Source organism: Trichomycterus rosablanca, chromosome 5, assembly GCF_030014385.1.
Source record: "Trichomycterus rosablanca isolate fTriRos1 chromosome 5, fTriRos1.hap1, whole genome shotgun sequence".
Classification (NCBI taxonomy): domain Eukaryota; kingdom Metazoa; phylum Chordata; class Actinopteri; order Siluriformes; family Trichomycteridae; genus Trichomycterus; species Trichomycterus rosablanca.
The window spans coordinates 36,286,204-36,306,303 of NC_085992.1; the positions used below are offsets into that span (position 1 = coordinate 36,286,204).

The window sequence follows — 20,100 nt, forward strand, 5'->3', positions numbered from 1 at the left end:
TAAAATGTTGTGTTGTATATGTATATGTATATATGTGTTCCAGGATCCAGTCCAGAGTCTACCTCCTACCCTCCTGGATCAGATCCACCCCAGGTCTTCATCTCTGCCATTCACCTTTAAAAGGAGCTGAGGAGCCCCGCCTCGCTCTCTCTCTTTTGTTTGGAGCTTGTTGTGTGTGTTTGCCTTTTTGCCCATTGCCTTTTGCTTGTTTAAATTTGCCTGTTGCCTATTGCCTTGTTGCCTGTGTATGACCATTTTACCTGTATTTGTGACTACTGAGAAAGCTTACTGATTTGGATTTAGATTGCTATGTAAATAATTCACTTGTATATAGCTATGTTGTTTGTACACCAGTGGTAGGGAGTGGCTGCCATTTTGTTTGTCATCTATGTTATGTGCTCTGTTTATGTTAGGTAGGGAGTTAGGGAAGTACTTTGTCTTTTATTTTAATTCTTCTTTTGTTTTAGGGAAGCTAGTTTTAGTGGGTACATTAGATAGTGTGTGTTTTGTTTGTTATTTTGGCCTGGGTCACTCCTGAAGGTATACTGGTTTGCTTTGTCTCACAATTGTAAATACACTTGGTTAAAACTTACTCTTTTGTTCTTGGTGGTCTATTTTCCCCTAACTATACCATTTTCCTTATATGTGTTGCAGCCTAACCTAGACTAGGCCGTAACATAAATGGGGGCTCGTCCGGGATACATGAGTAGTTTTCTTGGCAGTTTTCTGTACCTATTGTTAGAGTCTCTCCTAAATCGTTTCTCTGTTTAAACCAGATTGTGTAAGGTATGGAAAAATTTGATTTCACCCAGTTTACCCTTTTCCCTACGTGGGAACAGTTTGATCAGTGTCGAAAGGCTGATTTACTGCTTGTGGCTGACTTTTTCTCTGCTACCATATCTCGTCATGCTCCAAAACATGAGATTAAGCAGGAGTTGAGCACTCAGCTGGTTGAAAGGGGGATATTACCGGAAAAGGAAGAGTCTCTGGGTGTTGCTTCAAGTCCTTCCCTGGGTGCGGCAGCCACTGAGGTTGCAGACGCCCCAGTGGTGCGGACACGCATGGATCCCAGTAGCACTTTTTTCTCCGGGATTGACCCAATGCTGGCAATCCGGCTTAAGGAGTTGGAGCTGGAAATTAAAATCCAAGAGCGGGAGGCTGAGGGGTTGCGCCTAAAAGCAGTAAAGGTGGAGGCAGACAAGGAGGTGGAGTTGAAGCGGTTGAGCTTAGCAGGTAGCAGTCCTATTCCTCGACCACGGAGCAGGCTCTCTCCTGCGGCTCACATCCCAGCCCATATCGAAGTCTCGACACCTGCTGCACCACCGGTGCCCAGGCCCCGCTCCCCATTCCGTTCAACAGCTGTAAGTAGTGCTGCAACTTTTGATGTCAGTCGACAGGTTGTTTTGGTGCCTGCTTTCAGGGAAACTGAGGTGGATAATTATTTTTCAATTTTTGAAAGGATTGCTACTGCACTTAATTGGCCAAAAGACTTGTGGGCATTGTTATTACAGTGCAAATTAGTGGGAAAAGCTCAAGAGGTTTGTTCGTCACTTTCGTTGGAGCAAAGTTGGGATTACGATATAGTAAAAGGCACTATTCTTAGAGCATATGAATTGGTCCCTGAGGCTTATCGACAAAATTTTCGAAATTTATTAAGAAACCCCAGTCAAACGTTTGTAGAATTTGCTAGAGAAAAGACCACATTGTTTGAGAAATGGTGTGCAGCTAGTAACGTTACAACCTATGCTGAACTTAAAGAACTGGTGCTGTTAGAGGACTTTAAGAACAACTTGCCTGAGAAAATCGTTGTTTACCTAAATGAACAGAAAGTAACCAAAATGTCTGCTGCTGCTACCTTAGCTGAGGAATTTGTTTTGACTCATAAAACTGTGTTTTCAGCTCCCCAACGTAGTCACACCATAACGGTAAAATCTAGTAAGGCTGTTAGTTCTTCCCGATCCGATGCCCCTACTTCACCTGTGGAAACACGGGATTGCTTTTACTGCCATGAGAAAGGTCACATTATCAGCGGGTGCCCCACTTTGCAGCGTAAACGTGCTCGTTCAAACAGTTTTGTTAAAAAGGTCCATGCTTTGTCTACCTTGCCTTCTGAAGTTGGAGGTCGAGCAGAGATGGTTCCTTGCTCCACTATAGAACCTGTGTTTAAACCGTTTGTCATTAGTGGGGTTGTGTCACTATCAGAGGTTAGTGATGTTAAGAAGCCTATACAGATACTCCGGGATACAGGGGCTGCGCAGTCACTTATATTAGGTAGTGCACTGCCATTCTCTGATGAGTCCTATTGTGGTTCTGACGTTTTGGTACAAGGTATTGAACTTGGTGTGGTCAGAATTCCGTTGCATTCAGTGTTTTTGAAAACTGAAACTTTTGTGGGGTTTGTAAAAGTTGCTGTTCGGTCGGAATTACCAGTGGGTGGTATTTCCTTGATATTAGGTAATGACATAGCCGGAGGAAAAATTTTTGCTCTACCAGAGGTAGTAAATAAACCTGTGGAACATGCTGATCTTTCAAGGGAAGAAGCCTCAGCTCTGTTTCCTGTTTGTGTGTTAACTCGTGCCCAAGCACGAAAGTTTTCTGATATAATTGATTTGTCTGACTCATTTTTGGGTGAAAATAACTTAGACAAAGTGTCTAGTGTGATTCCTCCCACTAAAGTTAAGTATAAGTCTAATACCTCTGTCTCTTCTCCATTATCTGAGGAGGTCGCAGATACGGTAACTCGTACTGCACTAATCTCTGCCCAAAATGCTGATCAAACACTGGCTTCCTGTTTTCGTTTAACATTAGAAAAGACGAAGGACTCAGAAGGTCGTTCACAATACTTTATTAAGGATGGAGTATTGATGAGGTCCTGGTCTCCTGTAAGTTCAAGCAGTGAATGTGAGACTGTTAAACAGATTGTGGTTCCTCTTCCATACAGGTCCTTAGTTTTGTCTTTAGCTCATGATCACCATCTCTCTGGTCACCTAGGAATAAGGAAAACTGTTAATCGCATCATTCAGCATTTCTTTTGGCCTTCTCTTAAAACAGATGTGACTCGTTATTGTCGGTCCTGTCACACCTGCCAAATGGTTGGAAAACCGAATCAGTCTATTCCGCCGGCTCCACTTTATCCCATACCTGCTGTTGGAGAGCCATTTGAAAGATTACTAATTGATTGTGTAGGTCCTTTGCCAAAGACTCGCTCAGGAAACTGTTACCTTTTAACACTAATGTGTGCTGCTACCCGATTTCCAGAGGCTATTCCATTGCGCTCCATAAAGTCAAAGTCAGTGGTTAAGGCCTTAATTAAATTTTGTACAACCTTCGGTCTACCAAAATGCATTCAGTCGGATCAAGGTACCAATTTTATGTGTAAACTATTTGCACAAGTAACACGTGAACTACAAATTAAACATTCGGTCTCTAGTGCGTATCATCCTGAATCTCAGGGCGCACTTGAGCGCTTTCATCAAACCTTGAAAAATATGCTAAGAGCATATTGCTTTGAAACACAAAAGGATTGGGATGAGGGAGTACCCCTCCTTTTGTTTGCAATTAGGGACACAGTACAAGAATCCCTTGGGTTTAGCCCAAATGCTCTTGTTTTTGGACGGTCTGTCCGTGGCCCACTTAGAGTGCTTTATGAGCAGTGGCTATCCTCATCATCAACAGAAAGTGATAACCTTCAAATGTTTGTTACTAATCTCCGTGAACGTCTTTGCTTGGCCCGAAAAATTGCTAGTGAAAATCTGTGTTCTTCTCAAAAGAAAATGAAGGCTCACTTCGATATCAAGGCAGTCAGTCGCACATTTAACATTGGGGATCGGGTCCTGGCACTTTTACCTGTTGCTGGTTCCGCTTTGCAAACCAGATTCTCCGGTCCCTATAAAATAATTGAAAAGCAAACTGACAGTAACTATATATTAGCAACTCCAGATCGCCGTAGTAAGACTCGCATATGTCATGTGAATTTGTTGAAACCCTACCTTGATCGCAGTTCCATTGATACGGGCGATCTTTCTGGGTCTTTGCCCTCACCTTCTTCGCCTAAGGTGTTAGCTGTCGCCTCAATATTGGAATATGCTCCTGAAAGTGATGACATTCATCTAGGTCGCAATATTGTTCCTTGCTCTCATCTCCCTAACTCTGATGCTTTGTTGCGACTCTCTGAAAAACTGTCACACTTGCCTTTCGATGCTCAGTCTGAGATCAGATCTCTAATTAGTAAATTCCCGACACTGTTCTCCGATGTTCCATCCCGCACCTCGGTCTTGGAACATGACATTAATGTTGATGGACACTCGCCTATTAAACAACATCCCTACCGTGTTAACCCCTACAAACGTGCTCTCCTTAATGCTGAAACAGATTATTTAGTGGAAAACAATCTTGCGATCCCTAGTAATAGCCCATGGTGTTCCCCGTGCATACTGGTCCCGAAACAAGATAATACTTATCGATTTTGTACCGACTATAGGAAAGTAAACTCTGTGACGATTCCTGATTCATTTCCTCTTCCTCGACTAGAAGATTGTATTGACCGTATTGGTTCATCTGAAGTCATTAGTAAACTTGACCTTTTAAAAGGCTACTGGCAAGTTCCCCTTACGTCTCATGCTTCTGAGATCTCTGCTTTTGCTACACCAGATAAATTTCTTCAGTATACCGTAATGGCATTTGGTTTAAGAAACGCTCCAGCCACTTTTCAGCGACTAATGAATATAGTGTTAGGTGATGTACCAAACTGTGAAGCTTATCTGGATGATGTGGTTGTTTACTCAGATTCTTGGATGCACCATCTGAAATTACTAGAAACAATCTTTACCAAACTTAGAGATGCTAACCTGGTGCTGAACCTCGAAAAGTGTGAGTTTGGAAAAGGTGTGATAACCTACCTTGGAAAAACTGTTGGAAATGGTACTGTACGACCTCTTGATGCAAAGATCCAAGCTATTAGCTCCTTCCCAGCACCTAAAACAAAACGTGAGCTTAGACGCTTCTTGGGGATGACCGGTTATTATCGCTGTTTTTGTAGAAACTTTTCTGATGTGGTGTTGCCTCTTACTAACCTTTTAGGTAAGAATGTCCCATTTGTCTGGTCCTCTGCTTGCAAATCTGCTTTTGATTCCTTGAAGGCTTTATTGAGTAGTTCTCCTGTTCTTGCCACACCTGATTTTGATAAGCCGTTTAAAATGGAAGTGGACGCGAGCAAAACGGGTGCCGGCGCTGTCCTATTACAAGAGGACAATCACCAAATTGATCATCCTATTTGTTATTTCTCCCGAAAATTCATCAAACACCAACTTGCTTATAGTACCATCGAGAAAGAGGCTTTAGCTCTTCTTCTCGCCTTGCAACATTTCGAGGTTTATTTAGGTAGTAGTTTGGTTCCCATCACAGTTTACACATATCACAATCCCCTGGTTTTTCTTCAACGCATGTCAAACACAAACCAACGCCTTATGCGCTGGTCGCTAATTATTCAAGGTTTTAATTTGGTTATCCTTCACAGAAAGGGCTCTGAAAATATTGTAGCTGATGCCTTGTCACGTTGTTATGACCCCTTGAATGAACTTTTGTAAAGTTCAACTTTATGGGGGGAGGTGTCATGTCCATAAAATGTTGTGTTGTATATGTATATGTATATATGTGTTCCAGGATCCAGTCCAGAGTCTACCTCCTACCCTCCTGGATCAGATCCACCCCAGGTCTTCATCTCTGCCATTCACCTTTAAAAGGAGCTGAGGAGCCCCGCCTCGCTCTCTCTCTTTTGTTTGGAGCTTGTTGTGTGTGTTTGCCTTTTTGCCCATTGCCTTTTGCTTGTTTAAATTTGCCTGTTGCCTATTGCCTTGTTGCCTGTGTATGACCATTTTACCTGTATTTGTGACTACTGAGAAAGCTTACTGATTTGGATTTAGATTGCTATGTAAATAATTCACTTGTATATAGCTATGTTGTTTGTACACCAGTGGTAGGGAGTGGCTGCCATTTTGTTTGTCATCTATGTTATGTGCTCTGTTTATGTTAGGTAGGGAGTTAGGGAAGTACTTTGTCTTTTATTTTAATTCTTCTTTTGTTTTAGGGAAGCTAGTTTTAGTGGGTACATTAGATAGTGTGTGTTTTGTTTGTTATTTTGGCCTGGGTCACTCCTGAAGGTATACTGGTTTGCTTTGTCTCACAATTGTAAATACACTTGGTTAAAACTTACTCTTTTGTTCTTGGTGGTCTATTTTCCCCTAACTATACCATTTTCCTTATATGTGTTGCAGCCTAACCTAGACTAGGCCGTAACAGCGCCCTTACTAAACTCACTAAGAAATACGGTATTCCAAGATCTCCACGATTAAGAAACTTAATGAAACAATATGGAAGTAAAAGTTTTGCCGCATCTCATGTGAATGCGCCCTAACTGAACTCGCTAAGGAATACGGTATTTTAGGATCTCCACGATTAAAAAGTTAAAACAATATAGACGTGCAACATTGCGCTAGTGCTGCTGTGGTACCATCAAAGCTTTGCACAGTGTACAAATCACATTTATGTTTTGTGACAGTTTTAAGTATTCACAAACTTTTGGTGATTTGGGTCTTGGAAAACTTTTAGCTTTTCTTTGAAAAGTGACTGGACCAAATACGACTTAGGTCATGCACGCAGCAAGTAGTGCTGAGGGAAATCATATGAATGGTTATATGAATGGAAACGTTGTAGAAATTAAAAAGGATCATTTATAAGCATAGTTTTAAAAACGATGCATCGACTTGCGTCGATGTCATCGACTAGGTCGACCAATCGCAGCAGTCCTAGAAAAAATATATATATGGTTGTTGAATATAATTATTATTATAAAGTTATTAAGAGACTATGTTTGTCTATCATGTAAATTTGTTGTAGTATTGTATATTGAATTTGCAGCAAGTTTACTTTTTAACATGTAGAGGCAAATATAGAATGTCATTCTGGGTGCTTTGACCCTGTTAATCATGCTTTTAAACTCTGAAGTCACTGGAGGGTTTCAAGCAGTGCTGCAACTATTCTTTAGTCTTGTTCTGAAGATAAATTAGCAGCTCCTTAATAATGCAGTGAACCCTAATTCTCTTTGATTAGTAGAAAGTTAGATGATAGCGACCCATTGAAATTGGTCATCAGCATAAATAATGACTGAATGAACTGATAAAATGCAAACTTGCCAGCCATCATAAATCAAATGAAATCCACTTGCTGTGGAAGTCATTGAAATTAGAAGTCCATGCTCCTATTAATTATGTTGCCTTCTGAAGGCGACAGAGTGATAAATCAGGCCTGAAAGGTACTCCAGTTAGGGAGCTGAGGAAGCGAGACTGCCTGCAAATGGCTTTGTATACCCTCCTAATTGTTTCTTAAACAACCTACCTCTGGAGGCATATCTGATAGCCCGGCTTTGTAGAGTGGGTGGGGTTACCCAGCATGGTTTAAATGCATTTCTGTAAAAAGAGAGAGATATAGATCTTTTTGATGTGGTATCTTTTATGAAGTTTGTCATGTTTCTCTAAAATCTTAATGTACTTTTCTTCATTAATGCTGCTGCCACAGAAGTGTAAATTACCTTTTCCAAGGGCTTTGACACAGCCCCATACCATAACAGACTCTGGCGTTTGGACTTGTTGCTGATAACAAGTCACAGCATCAATTTTTTTTTCAAGAAAGATCTGGAATACTGATTCATCTGTTTGTTTATGGTCTGTTTTCACTGTGTGGTCCATCCCAGATGCCCCAGAGCCCAAAGAACTCAACGTCGCTTCTGGACATGGTTAACATAAGGCATCTTTTTGCACAGCAAAGTTTTAAGTGGCATTTGTCAATGTAACTCTGTGTTGTAGTGCTTTACAAAGTTTTGTGTAAGTAATTCCTTGCCTTTGTGTTCATATCAGCTATTGACAAATGGCTGAGGTTTGTCCCCTTGCCCTTTACACACTGAAATTCCTCCAGATTCCTTGAATGGTTTAATGATATTATGCACTGTAGAGGGAGAAATATGCAAATCTCTTCCAGTCTTTCTTTGAGGTACGTTGTTTTTAAACATTTCAATAATTTATCACACATTTGTTGACAAACTGGAGATCCTCTGATCATTTTTGCTCATCAAAGACTCAGCCTTTCCTGGATGCTGCTTTTGTACCAAACCATGATTACAATCACCTGTTAACATCAACTATTTGGAATTACATCATTATTTAGTTTTTTCACCTCATTACTAGCCCTAAATTGCCCCCGTCCCAACTGTTTTGAAATGTGTGGCAGGCCTGAAATGCAGAAATTGAGGTATATTAACAAATGAAATGAAGTTGAGCAGACAGAACATGAAATATCTTGGTTTCAACTGTCTGCAATTAAATAAAAGTCAAAGCAAATGTAAGGAACACTGCATTTTTATTTTATTTGCATTTTCCCTACTGTCCCAACTTTTTCCGATTTGGGGTTGTAGGTGTTTCCCACACAGTCATTGCCTACAGGTGTGTGAATTAAATGATTTTAAATAAAGGGGCCAGTGATAGCTCAGTGGTTTAGGTACTGGACTAGTAAACAGAAGGTTGCCGGTTCAAGCCCCGCTACCACCAAGTTGCCACTGTTGGGTCCCTGAGCAAGGCCCTTAACCCTCAATTGCTCATTGTGTAAGTCGCTTTAAATAAAAGCGTCTGCTAAATGCTGAAAATGTAAATGTAAATAAATCATACACTTTTAATTTTGTGGCAACAGTTCAGGTTAAAAATAATTTTAACTACTATTGATTAAGCATTTTCTTTATGGCCCATGTATATGTATGGCCCATTAGTTCTGATTTTAAGTCTTAAAGTCTTGATGCCCTTCATGCCTGCCAGCTTGCTTATGTTTTAGATCTACAACATAACCTTTCAGCTAGATGAGAGGGCTGGAACTCAACCCAAGCTGTAAACAGGGACTGATTTGAGATTGTGTGCTTCCTCACGGGAAGAACTGAGCCGCTCTGATGCAGTAACCGTGCTCTCATCAATCACACACTGGAATTAGGTCGTCCCTCGATGACAGGAGCCATTTTAGAAGGCTTCTTAGAATAATTGCATTTCTGTGCTTTATGTTATTTACCTGTTTTGTAACATATGAGAGGTTCTCTTAAGGTCAAGTGCCCTCTCTGAGATTAGCTGGCTACCCTGCAAATGAACTGAGCTGTCATGAAGAGAACTGTCCTGTTGTGATAATACCACTGGCTGTTATGAGACAGGATACTTTTACGAGATGAGCAGAACTGGTCCCTCATAAACAGTAATATGTGGCTCAGTTGTTTTTTCCCATGTTTTTGTTATCATTAAAAAAAAATCTAAATCATAAATGTATTTTATTAATTTTAGTGCACTTTGTCATTTTGTAAGTCCGATGCAATAGAATTTTTAAAATAAATGTATTTCCCAGGGACTGTTTTAAATACTGTTTATTAATACATTCTACTGTAATAGGTTTGTGTTTACAATACTTAAAACTCCAGTTTTTAATCTTTTATTTTCCACGTCATGTGAAAGACATTGTAGAAAGCTTTGACTTTGGGTGGTAGCAACACAGTGATGAATTATAGGAAAGCATGTAGGATGGCTGGCTATGTCTTTTTTTCCCCACTCACCCTCGTACTCCAAATAAAAAAGCTGTTGCAACATGCAATAATATGGCTGCATACATTAAACATGAGGGTAATCCTGTCTCAGCAACATTGATTTCTTTGATTTCATGACATTTCAGTTATGGTTGTTATGTTTATATTTATAGAGGAATTGCTTGATTCTTTCATTATTTTCTCTTAGGATATTTATACTTATAGCCACTTGCACCCTCTGAGATTTTATTACTTCTGTTATTAAAGAAAAAAATCAATAAAGGCCAGCACATATTGATATATATACATATACATACCAATCAGCCATAACATTAAAACCACGTCCTTGTTTCTACACTCACTGTCCATTTTATTAGCTCCACTTACCATATAGAAGCACTTTGTAGTTCTACAATTACTGACTGTAGTCCATCTGTTACTCTGAATGCTTTGTTTGCCCCCTTTCATGAGGTTCTTCAATGGTCAGGACTCTCCCAGGACCACTACAGAGGTATTATTTGGGTGGTGGATCATTCTCAGCACTGCAGTAACACTGACATGGTGGTGGTGTGTTAGTGTGTGTTGTGCTGGTATGAGTGGATAAGACACAGCAGCACTGCTGGAGTTTTTAAATACCGTGTCCACTCACTGTCCACTCTATTAGACACTCCTACCTGGTTGGTTCACCTTGTAGATGTAAAGTCATAGACGATCGCTCATCTATTGCTGCTGTTTGAGTTGGTCATCTTCTAGACCTTCATCAGTGGTCACAGGACACTGCCCACAGGGCGCTGTTGGCTGGATATTTTTGGTTGGTGGACTATTGTCAGTCCAGCAGTGACAGTGAGGTGTTTAGAAACTCCATAAGCGCTGCTGTGTCTGATCCACTCATACCAGCACAACACACACTAACACACCACCACCATGTCAGTGTCACTGCAGTGCTGAGAATGATCCACCACCCAAATAATACCTGCTCTGTGGGGGTCCTGAAAGGGGGATAACAAAGCATGCAGAGAAACAGATGGACTACAGTCAGTAATTGTAGAAGGAGGTGGTTAAAGTACAGATCGTTTTAAACCACTATAAACAATCATTGTTTAATAATAAAATGATAAGGAATTTTCTTATCTAGGTATATTCTTTTAATAAATAATCATTGTATTTATTGTATTGAGATGTATTTATTGATAGTCTTAAATGAAAAGACATTTAATTTGCGTTATTTAATAGCTTTAATAACCAGTGGTGTAGTTACCCTGGTGACAAATTGTGCAGTTTAGCCAGCCAGTTTAGCTTAATAGCTAGTAAACTGCAAAACAGTATTGGTCAGGGGCAGTTCTGAGGGGAATTTCAGTTTTGTAGACATAATTTACAACATCCTTTTCTAAGCTGTTTATTTGAAAATGACCATGCATCAAATTTCACAAACGGAAAACGGAACCTGGTGTAGGTTATGTTGTCTTATATTTAATAGGCTGGCAGGCATGTTTGCTTCTAATAAGCTAATTTGCACCTGTCAGTTCAGTACATTGTCAGGGACTTATTTATTAGTATTGAGATCATTAAAATGCTTCATGCTGTTTGTTTTATTTTGGTAAGAAGATAATGTGTTGTCCTCTAATAACTTTATGATTAAAAGAACGCAGGTTGAGTTTGCATTAGGATGAGCAGTTGTGATGAGCAGGATGATTGTATGGTGCTGCAGCTTTTTTTTTACAATTACTGTTCCATATGGATGTGTATCACTAGGATCACCTTTTAGGGGTTTCATTTCATCAGTGTAATTAAGTAATAAAACAAGGAAATTAAATTACCTCAACTTTTTGATGCATTACATAATGACCAGAGATCACCGCTGTGCATAACGTATCAGTAATTAATGGGCAAGATAGTCGTTATAGGCTGCTGGTTATTAAATTCTAACCTCTTGTCATAAAAAGAACTTATTATTAACACTTTGATATATGTTCTTGTACTTCTAAGCATGGCCTAGCATGAAATTTAGTGTTTCCAGGATATTTAACATCGGAATGCTGTTAAAATTAATTCTACATGCATTTTCTTGAAAAGAAAGCTGACGTCTCTTGTCGATAAATCGCTTGTCAGCGGTGAGCGGCGACAGTAAATCTGGGGCTGCTGGTACACAGGGCTGCTGAGCGCTGATGCTGTTGTCACAGGGGACGGATGGGTGAAGATGGATTTGGCGAGAAGGCCAGGCGAGGGGCTGATTTTTAAATCCGGACACTGATTACTTTAGATGAGGGGCAGCCTGTGTGCCCTTGTGATGACATTCAGGAGCTGGTATTTGTTCGGCTTTAAATAATAGCCTAGACTGTGGCAGAGAGTGATGACTGGGACTGGACTGACATTGCAGGGGCCAAGGTGACCCACTGCAGGCCTCTTGCTCTTCTTCTTATCGCCCTGTCGATATACTTCCTGCAGTGGGATGGGTCTAATGCTACAGCAGCGCTTTGGAGTCATCGGCTGCCATTTAACTACAAGATCCTCTTGGAGAAATATTCATATTCATAGTTAAAGTTCTGGAAAAACTGTTCTATTGTTGGTAAGGCAGCATGACTCGATGGATTGAGTTCTCCAGCTCGAGCAAAGTGGAGGATATGGTGTTGATTAAGCCAGCCCACTGGGAGCTGCCGATAGAGTATGATTCCTGTAATTATCGCCGTTTGCTCACGGTGATTTACTCATATGGGAGCTTGATGCATTTTCCCAGAGAAATTACAGACCCTACATGAAGTACCCAATTTTCTACAGTGACCCTTTTAATTGGGCCATTTCACTGAAGTTCTGATTTATAGTAGGAGTCAAAGGAGCCAATGATACAGGCCATGTTATTCAGACAGTGCTCCCGCTCTGTCGAACAGGGCCACAATCCCTGGCCCTACTACTTAGAGTGCCATTCATTTGCATTGACTCACTCTGTCAGTGCACTCTCTCATGCGGAGTGACATAGCCAGTCAGAGTGCATTTAGCTCCCCCTCCACAGCTCTCTCTCTCTACCATGATGGACACAGTGAGCAAATGCTCTCACAATCTCAGTGCAGAATGTGACTGTCACCGAATGTCACAATGGATCATGCAGGCAGTGTGGACGGCCTGTAGGTTTCACATTTAAAGTGTCAAAGTGTAAATGGAGGGTGTGAAAAAAACAATACGTCCTATTTAAACAAGTAAAACCTTTATGTCTCAGCAAAAACAAACTTTACAAAGCCTGAAGCTTTCAGGCTGTTTCAGAAAAAAATAAAAAAGTTAGTAGCTGCAAGATGGCTTAAAGTACAACCTGCAGACTTAATAATCTATACTTGCTTTTTAGGAAAATTCTACATACAATTTCACTTCTGAAAATGTGAGTCATTATGCATTTTATAGAATATAAGGTTAGACAAGTGACAGTCAAAACCAGATGTAAATCAAGACTGGTGGTATATAAGTAATATTTAAATTAATAATAATAATTATAATATTTTACTTAGTCATATCTCTAAGAATAATTTTATTGTATATGTTTTACTTGTAAAAAAAGTTTTTTTTTTCTATTTATTTATGCACTTTCTCCCATTTTCTCCCAATTTATCGTAGTCAATTTGTCTTCCCTTGCTGGGGGATCCCTGATTGCAGTCGAGGCGGGTATATTGCTGCTCACGCCTCCTCCGACTCGCACACAGCCCTTAGCGGAACCCTTTTCCACCCATGCACTCTGCACAGGCGTCTCTCTGTCTGCTAATCAGGGTCCTTACACAACGTTTGAAGACCCCACCCACATAGTCCAGTCATCCCACCCTAGCAGAAATGTGTCTGCTGCAGGCACTGTCAGTTATGCCCGCTAGATGGTGCTCAGCCGACCGGTGGCAACGTCGAGTCTCAAACCGCGGAGTTCAGAATCTCGGCGCTGGTGTTGCTAGTGGAATATCCCACTTGGGCACCTTTATTACATTCTAACAAGTTGGTGCATTAAATAACATTTTAGCTATATCACTGCTCTCCACACTGTTAAGTCCAAGAGTGCTCTGAACTAATGTGTGATGAGGTACAGCATTAGTGCACAGAACTAATGCCAGATGAACTGTAAACACAAGATGGTACAAATTCAAGTTGTGCTTTGTCACTGTTGTCTATCTAACCGCAAATACCTTATTGATTAAGTTGTACTTATAAACATAACAGTATTTTATTTTGCTTATGCCTATAATGCGTTTCGTCATATTAGTTATTTCAAACCATGTTGTGGGTTTCAAACTTAAATGCATAGCCTCATAAAGCTAAATAATAACATTACCAATGACACATTACTAGTTTAAAACATGCACTGTAAAAGTTCAGCACTTTTGTTTTAGCGAGGGACTTTTCTGACCTGCCATAACCCCCTATTCTTTATAGGCCTATTAGAAAGAGAAGCTCATATCAAGCCTAGCCCCGGGGGTACAAGCAAGGCCCTAAATGGCAAAGACTTCAAAGAATATCAATGTTGCGAACAATTTATACATTTTTTCTGTGTAATAAAATGTACCCTGTTCCATTTATTTCCTAATGAACCTATTCTGGCAGTGTGAGAGGAAAGTACTCTCTGTAGTATCTGCACTTTGTGTTTATCAAATAAAAGTTAAAGCATTGATTTTTCTAATTCATCCTGTCTCTGGCTGAGATATTGTCTCTGTCTCTCTTTCTTAATCTGAGTGCTTTAAGTCAGAAGCTGACATGCTGTGAGAGACTACAGATCGCTCTCACCCCTACTGACAAGGAAAAGCAATTATTTTACTGTTTGATGAGGACGTAAAGGACCATGTTTCTTTATCAAGCAAATAATAACAGAAGTGTCATGTTGTATCTGATATTGAATTATAAACTAATGTCCCATAGTACGATATGTATATGACTTGTGTTTGAGTGTTTCACTTTGACGGTGAGATGCAATCCAGATTGCCGATCTCCCGTGCGTTCTCTCTAATAAAGCTGCCAATCTCGTTCCAAGCTTCCCTGCTAACATACGGCAAATATTCTCATATAGTGTGCTTTTATATTAACAAGTATTACAGTTGCCATGGGAAATATCAAGACAAATATTGATGTATTTAATAAAAACCTGTGGATACAATTTAGAAGATACAGAGTTCACCTTTTCATCAAAGATCATGTCAACACATTTTCATGCGTCGAATCCTGTCGCCTAGCGCGTGATTTCATTGCTTGCCAGTTTATATTACTCTCAAACTATCTATTAGATCTTTTATTTAAAAAAATGCATGACAGGCGAGGGGACACATTAATCACTGCGGTGTATCTAAATGATATGCACAAATGATTGACACTGCATTTTCTTTCCTTTTTTTCCTTTTATGTTTATACTTCCTGCTGCTGCACACACTGTTGATGAATCTCCATAAATAGGTAAGTGCTGAAAGTTACGTTATGAGCTGATGGAAATGTGTAATCAAATTAATTTATGTGAATGACAGAATAATTATTTGTTTCTTGTCTGTCATGTCGTATTTAGTGCAGTTCTTCATCAAAATCAATGTTTATTTATTTATTTATTTATTCTTGTATGCATTTCCATTTAATTATAAGCATTTCACGCTAATTACCATAAGCGTTTTTTATAGTTATTAGAGCAATTACAGTAGATTGTGGCAGCACAGTAGGACAGCCAATAATGATGGTGCTGCACAGATCCAGCAACACATGTTAGATCCCCAGTTCAACTTATTGACTGCTTGGTGTTTGACATATTTTCTTACTGTCTTTAAGTTTCTTTCTGGTATGTATCTCTGGTTTCTTTACACATCATAGAAACATGTCAGTAGGTGGCTTGAATTACTTAAATTTACCCCAGATGTGCATGTAAATGAATGTATAGGGCAGCACTGTGGCTTAGTGTGTAGCACTGTCGTACAGCAAGAAGGTCCTGGGTTTGATTCCCAGGTGGACCGGTCTGGGTCCCTTCTGTGTGGAGTTTGCCTGTTCTCCCCGTGTCTGTGTGGGTTTCCTCTGGGAGCTCCGGTTGCCTCCCCCAGTCCAAATACATGCAAGTAAGGTGAATTGGAAATACAAAATTGTCCATGACTGTGTTTGACATTAAATTTGTGAACTGATTAATCTTGTGTAATGAGTAACTATCATTTCTGTCATGAATGTAACCACAGTGTGGCACCATATGTCTCTCTAAAATCCTAATATTTACCTTGTGTCAATGGTATCTTCACACACATGCAAGTCACCCATGTCGTGAGCAGTGATACACCCTCATACCATGGTAGGTTGGCTTTTGCATGTTTTGCTGATGCTGATATTCATGTTTGGCACCACAGCTCATGTTTACAATGTCGTTTGGTCCATCCGAGGCGAGCTCGGCCCAGAGAACCCAACAGCACTTCTGCATACTAGTGAGCCCATGTGGCTATATTTCTCACAGTAGCATGATGGTCAGATTTCTCGAAGTTCCTTGAATCTTTTCACAATATTATATACAGTACATGATTACAGACCTGAATCATTTGCAATTCTGTGTTAAAATGTTTTTACTGATTAAGAATTCGGGTGAGTGTTTGGTACAAAGTATAAAATTTGCTTGCATAGACTGATCCTTTGGTGGATCCTTTTTTATACCCAACCATGATACCCTCACCTGTTACCAATTTACCTGCCTATTAAGGAGTGTTCTGAAAGTGTAACACAATTATTTTATAAACTATATACTTTCATTTTTCCTTTGTCTCAACTGTTTTGGTTGTGTTCCAGGCATCAAATTCAAATTTTGTGTACATATGCTAAATACAATTAGTTTTACAAACACATTTTTATTTCATTTTACAAAATGTCCCAATTTTTGTAAAAGCTTATACATTTACATTTACAGCATTTAGCTGACGCTTTTATCCAAAGTGACTTACATTAGTTACAGTATACAGTCTGAGCAATTGAGGGTTAAGGGCTTAACAGCAGCAACCTGGCAGTGGTGGGGCTTGAACCAGCGACCTTCTGATTACCAGTCCAGTATCTTAACCACTAGGCTACGGCTTGCCTTTATTTGTCATATATACATATACTTGAGTACAGTACAAGGAAATTCTTTTTTTGCAGCACGAGGTCAGGCATTGTACAGCGCTCCTAGAGCAGACAGGCTTGAGGGCCTTGCTCAAGGGCCCAACAGTGGATGCATAGCAAAACCATTGATAGCCCAAAGCTCTACTCACTAGGCTACCACTGTCCCTATTGACAGAACTGACAAGCTGTCAGTACTCACAAACATTGACTTTTGGAATTAGACATTTTAATAAATTGGACAATTTAATAATAACAAATGCCATTTTAAAGTGCATTTTTGTACAGATTGTACCTTTCTATAGTGGAGTTGCTCTTCAGTGCCTGTCTTTATACTATATGCACATGAACTTAGTGAATTTACAGCTTTAATTTTCTCTGAAACATGGCTTGCCTGCAGGTGCTGTGGCATGGTGGTAAGCAGGGGTCACTCTGATTAATGGCTGTGCTTTCACAGGGGATGACAAACCCCCCTGAAATGTTGTCATCGGGAGTCCGGCTCCTCATTGTTTCTCCCCAGCAGCTGTGACAGGCTGGCAAATCAGGACTTTTTCAGGTTTAAATCTGCCAAACTCACAGACAAAACACAGTCATCATTAGCTGAACTAATACCTGCACCTTGTTCCCTGGGCCCTTCACGACAGAGAGAGAGGGAGCCGTCACAGTTCTCAGTGCTGATCATAACGGCAAACGCTAGGCACAAACCATGTAGAAGTACTTTCATTATGCTTAATTAACACCTACTTGATTGTGGCTAATTACTGTTGTTTGATAATAGAGGAACAGTTATCAGTCTCTAGACATGGGGGTGCCATCTGGATCATTGATAACCATATGTTGATGTTTTACTGCTGCTTGAACTGTCAGAGGCCCACAGACAGGCAGGTGTCTCCACGGCATGAGCCTAATCATCAGAAATCACTAAAAACTGCTAGTGTATGTGCTGGCATTTATTGTGAATTTTGAAAAAGAAAATTAAGCACAAACACAATATCTGGAAAAGCTGTTTGTAAAATGCAATAAAATTTATCATCTGTGATTTGTTCTTTATTATTTAACTGACAAAAGCAAAACAAATCCATATTTTTACTGATCAACTTCATTTTATTTTGTACATACACTGATCAGTCATAACATTAAAACCACCTTCTTGTTTCTACACTCACTGTCCATTTTATCAGCTCCACTTACCATATAGGAGCACTTTGTAGTTCTACAATTACTGACTGTAGTCCATCTGTTTCTCTGCATGCTTTGTTAGCCCTCCCTCATGCTGTTCTTCAATGGTCAGGACTCTCCCAGGACCACTACAGAGCAGGTATTATTTGGGTGGTGGATCATTCTCAGCACTGCAGTGACAATGACATGTTGGTGGTGTGTTAGTGTGTGTTGTGCTGGTATGAGTGGATAAGACACCGCAATACTGTCACTGCTGGACTGAGAATAGTCCAGCAACCAAAAATATCCAGCCAACAGTGCCCCGTGGGCAGCGTCTTGTGACCACTGATGAAGGTCTAGAAGATGACCAACTCAGCAGCAATAGATGAGCGATCGTCTCTGACTTTACATCTACACAAGGTGATCCAACCCGGTAGGAGTGTCTAATAGAGTGGACAGTGAGTGGACATGGTATTTAAAAACTCCCACAGTCCAAAGACATGACAAACTGACAAATTGGAGATACAAAATTGTCCATGACCGTGTTTGACATTGAACTTGTGAACTGATGAATCTTGTGTGATGAGTAATTACCTGTCCTGTCATGAATGTAACCAAAGGTGTGTAAAACATGACGTTAAAATCCTAATAAATAAATAGATAAATAAATTATGAATTCTGTATATTGACTTTGATATCATCTTTAGATAACAATAAATAACCCAGCAGTAAAATAATAACTTTGCTTTATGAGAAATTTTAGCTGTGTAAAAGTTTGTTTGTTCCTAAAAACTATAGAAGCATCCATGCACCCTGAGAATCGGCTCAAACAAAAGGCTCCCTGCTGTAAACAACAGAAATTATCATAATGCTTGTCTGTCCTTGTTAATTAGCTACACACACCATGTGAAATTAGCTATAAAGGCAAAACACCAAGATAAATAATTCCCTATTTAAGCGAATAAAGAATCAGTGTATAAAACATTTGTCATGTTTAATTGTTAGATCAATTAAAATTCCTGCTAATGGTGATTTATAAAGCTTTCTGTGTAATCTGCTATTCATTAACTCAGCCAGATTCATGGTAAGATCAGCTTGTTAATTGTGTTTTCTTTCTCTTGAAGGAAGGTTTGAGAGTGCACTTGGCACCAAGTTGACTAATTTGGCTAATACTGATATATAGTATTGCTGTATAACTCGGTGCTCCCCCTCCACCTCTGTAGAAACTTCTTTATAAAGAAGTAAACAGTGTGTAAAAAACTAAAGCTACATTATACTGGGGATTTCTGCAAAGTATACAGCTTTATTATTATTATTATTATTATTATCATTATTATTGGTAGTAGTAGTAGTAGTGGGCACATTGTGAGATTCTGTATGCGTGTTGTCAGTGTTTGCTACTTTATTTTGAATGTGTTCTAGAAAAGCCAACTTGAATACAATTTGATTACCAGATTTTGGATGTAGAGATTTGAAAGCAAAATAGTCCACGCTGTGTCATTCTGTGGGCGTGTGTTGCAAGCAAACATTGATGAACTCTTAAGAGGTACCAGATTTCTACATTATTACCATGAAAAGTGGTCTTATCTTTAAAATAACACACATAATGACATAACACACACAAACATATGAAGAAAAAAAAAATTTGTTTATAGCATTGCTTGATTGTTCACATCGTACAATGGAAAAAATATTAACCTTTTTTAGAAGTCATGTTCTACCTAATGAGATTAAATTAAAGGTGTGTGTTGTAGTGATACCATGCCGAATAGAAGTCACACAAAGTTTGAGTTTTTTCTTCATAAGAAAGACTGTTTATATTGATCATGGCCTTATCCATTTTAAAACAAAAAAATAGAATAATAAATTTGATAGCTTTGGAATTATATATATACTGTATATATAATTTCCTATAACCTGACAAATTTTAATGGAATATTAGAAATTTTAAATCCAGCAAAGATTACTTTGAAACTGTTCAAGTTAAACCCTTGTGTGGTGTTCATAGTTTTGTTACTCAGCCAATGTTTGCGGGTCTGGTGGACCCACCGCATTATTGTTTTTAAATCAATACAGCCATAACTTATTTAACATACAAAATATCAGATGTTTACAAGCAATAAAGACAGCATATTTGGTTAACATTTACTATTTACCTATGTTGGATCATATTTATAAATAACAGTGCCATCCGTTTGGTTGTGATAAAATATAAAAAAAGAAAAAATCAATATCAAAATATGGCTGGAAAAACGTGTTTACTTTGAACAAATCGAAATTAA

At 39.3% G+C, this 20,100-nt stretch overlaps 1 protein-coding gene and 1 long non-coding RNA gene across 2 annotated transcripts in view; one reads left to right on the plus strand and one right to left on the minus strand.

Moving 5' to 3' along the window:
* lrmda (leucine rich melanocyte differentiation associated) overlaps positions 1 to 20,100 on the plus strand; it is a 433,718-nt gene that overhangs the window by 196,537 nt on the left and 217,081 nt on the right. The gene's annotated exons all lie outside the window — the stretch shown is intronic.
* On the minus strand, positions 2,830 to 4,619 carry LOC134314519 (uncharacterized). Its single transcript, XR_010012396.1, has 2 exons — positions 3,847 to 4,619; positions 2,830 to 2,987 (listed from the first exon to the last, which is right to left on the minus strand). It is a non-coding gene; the product is annotated as an uncharacterized LOC134314519 (long non-coding RNA).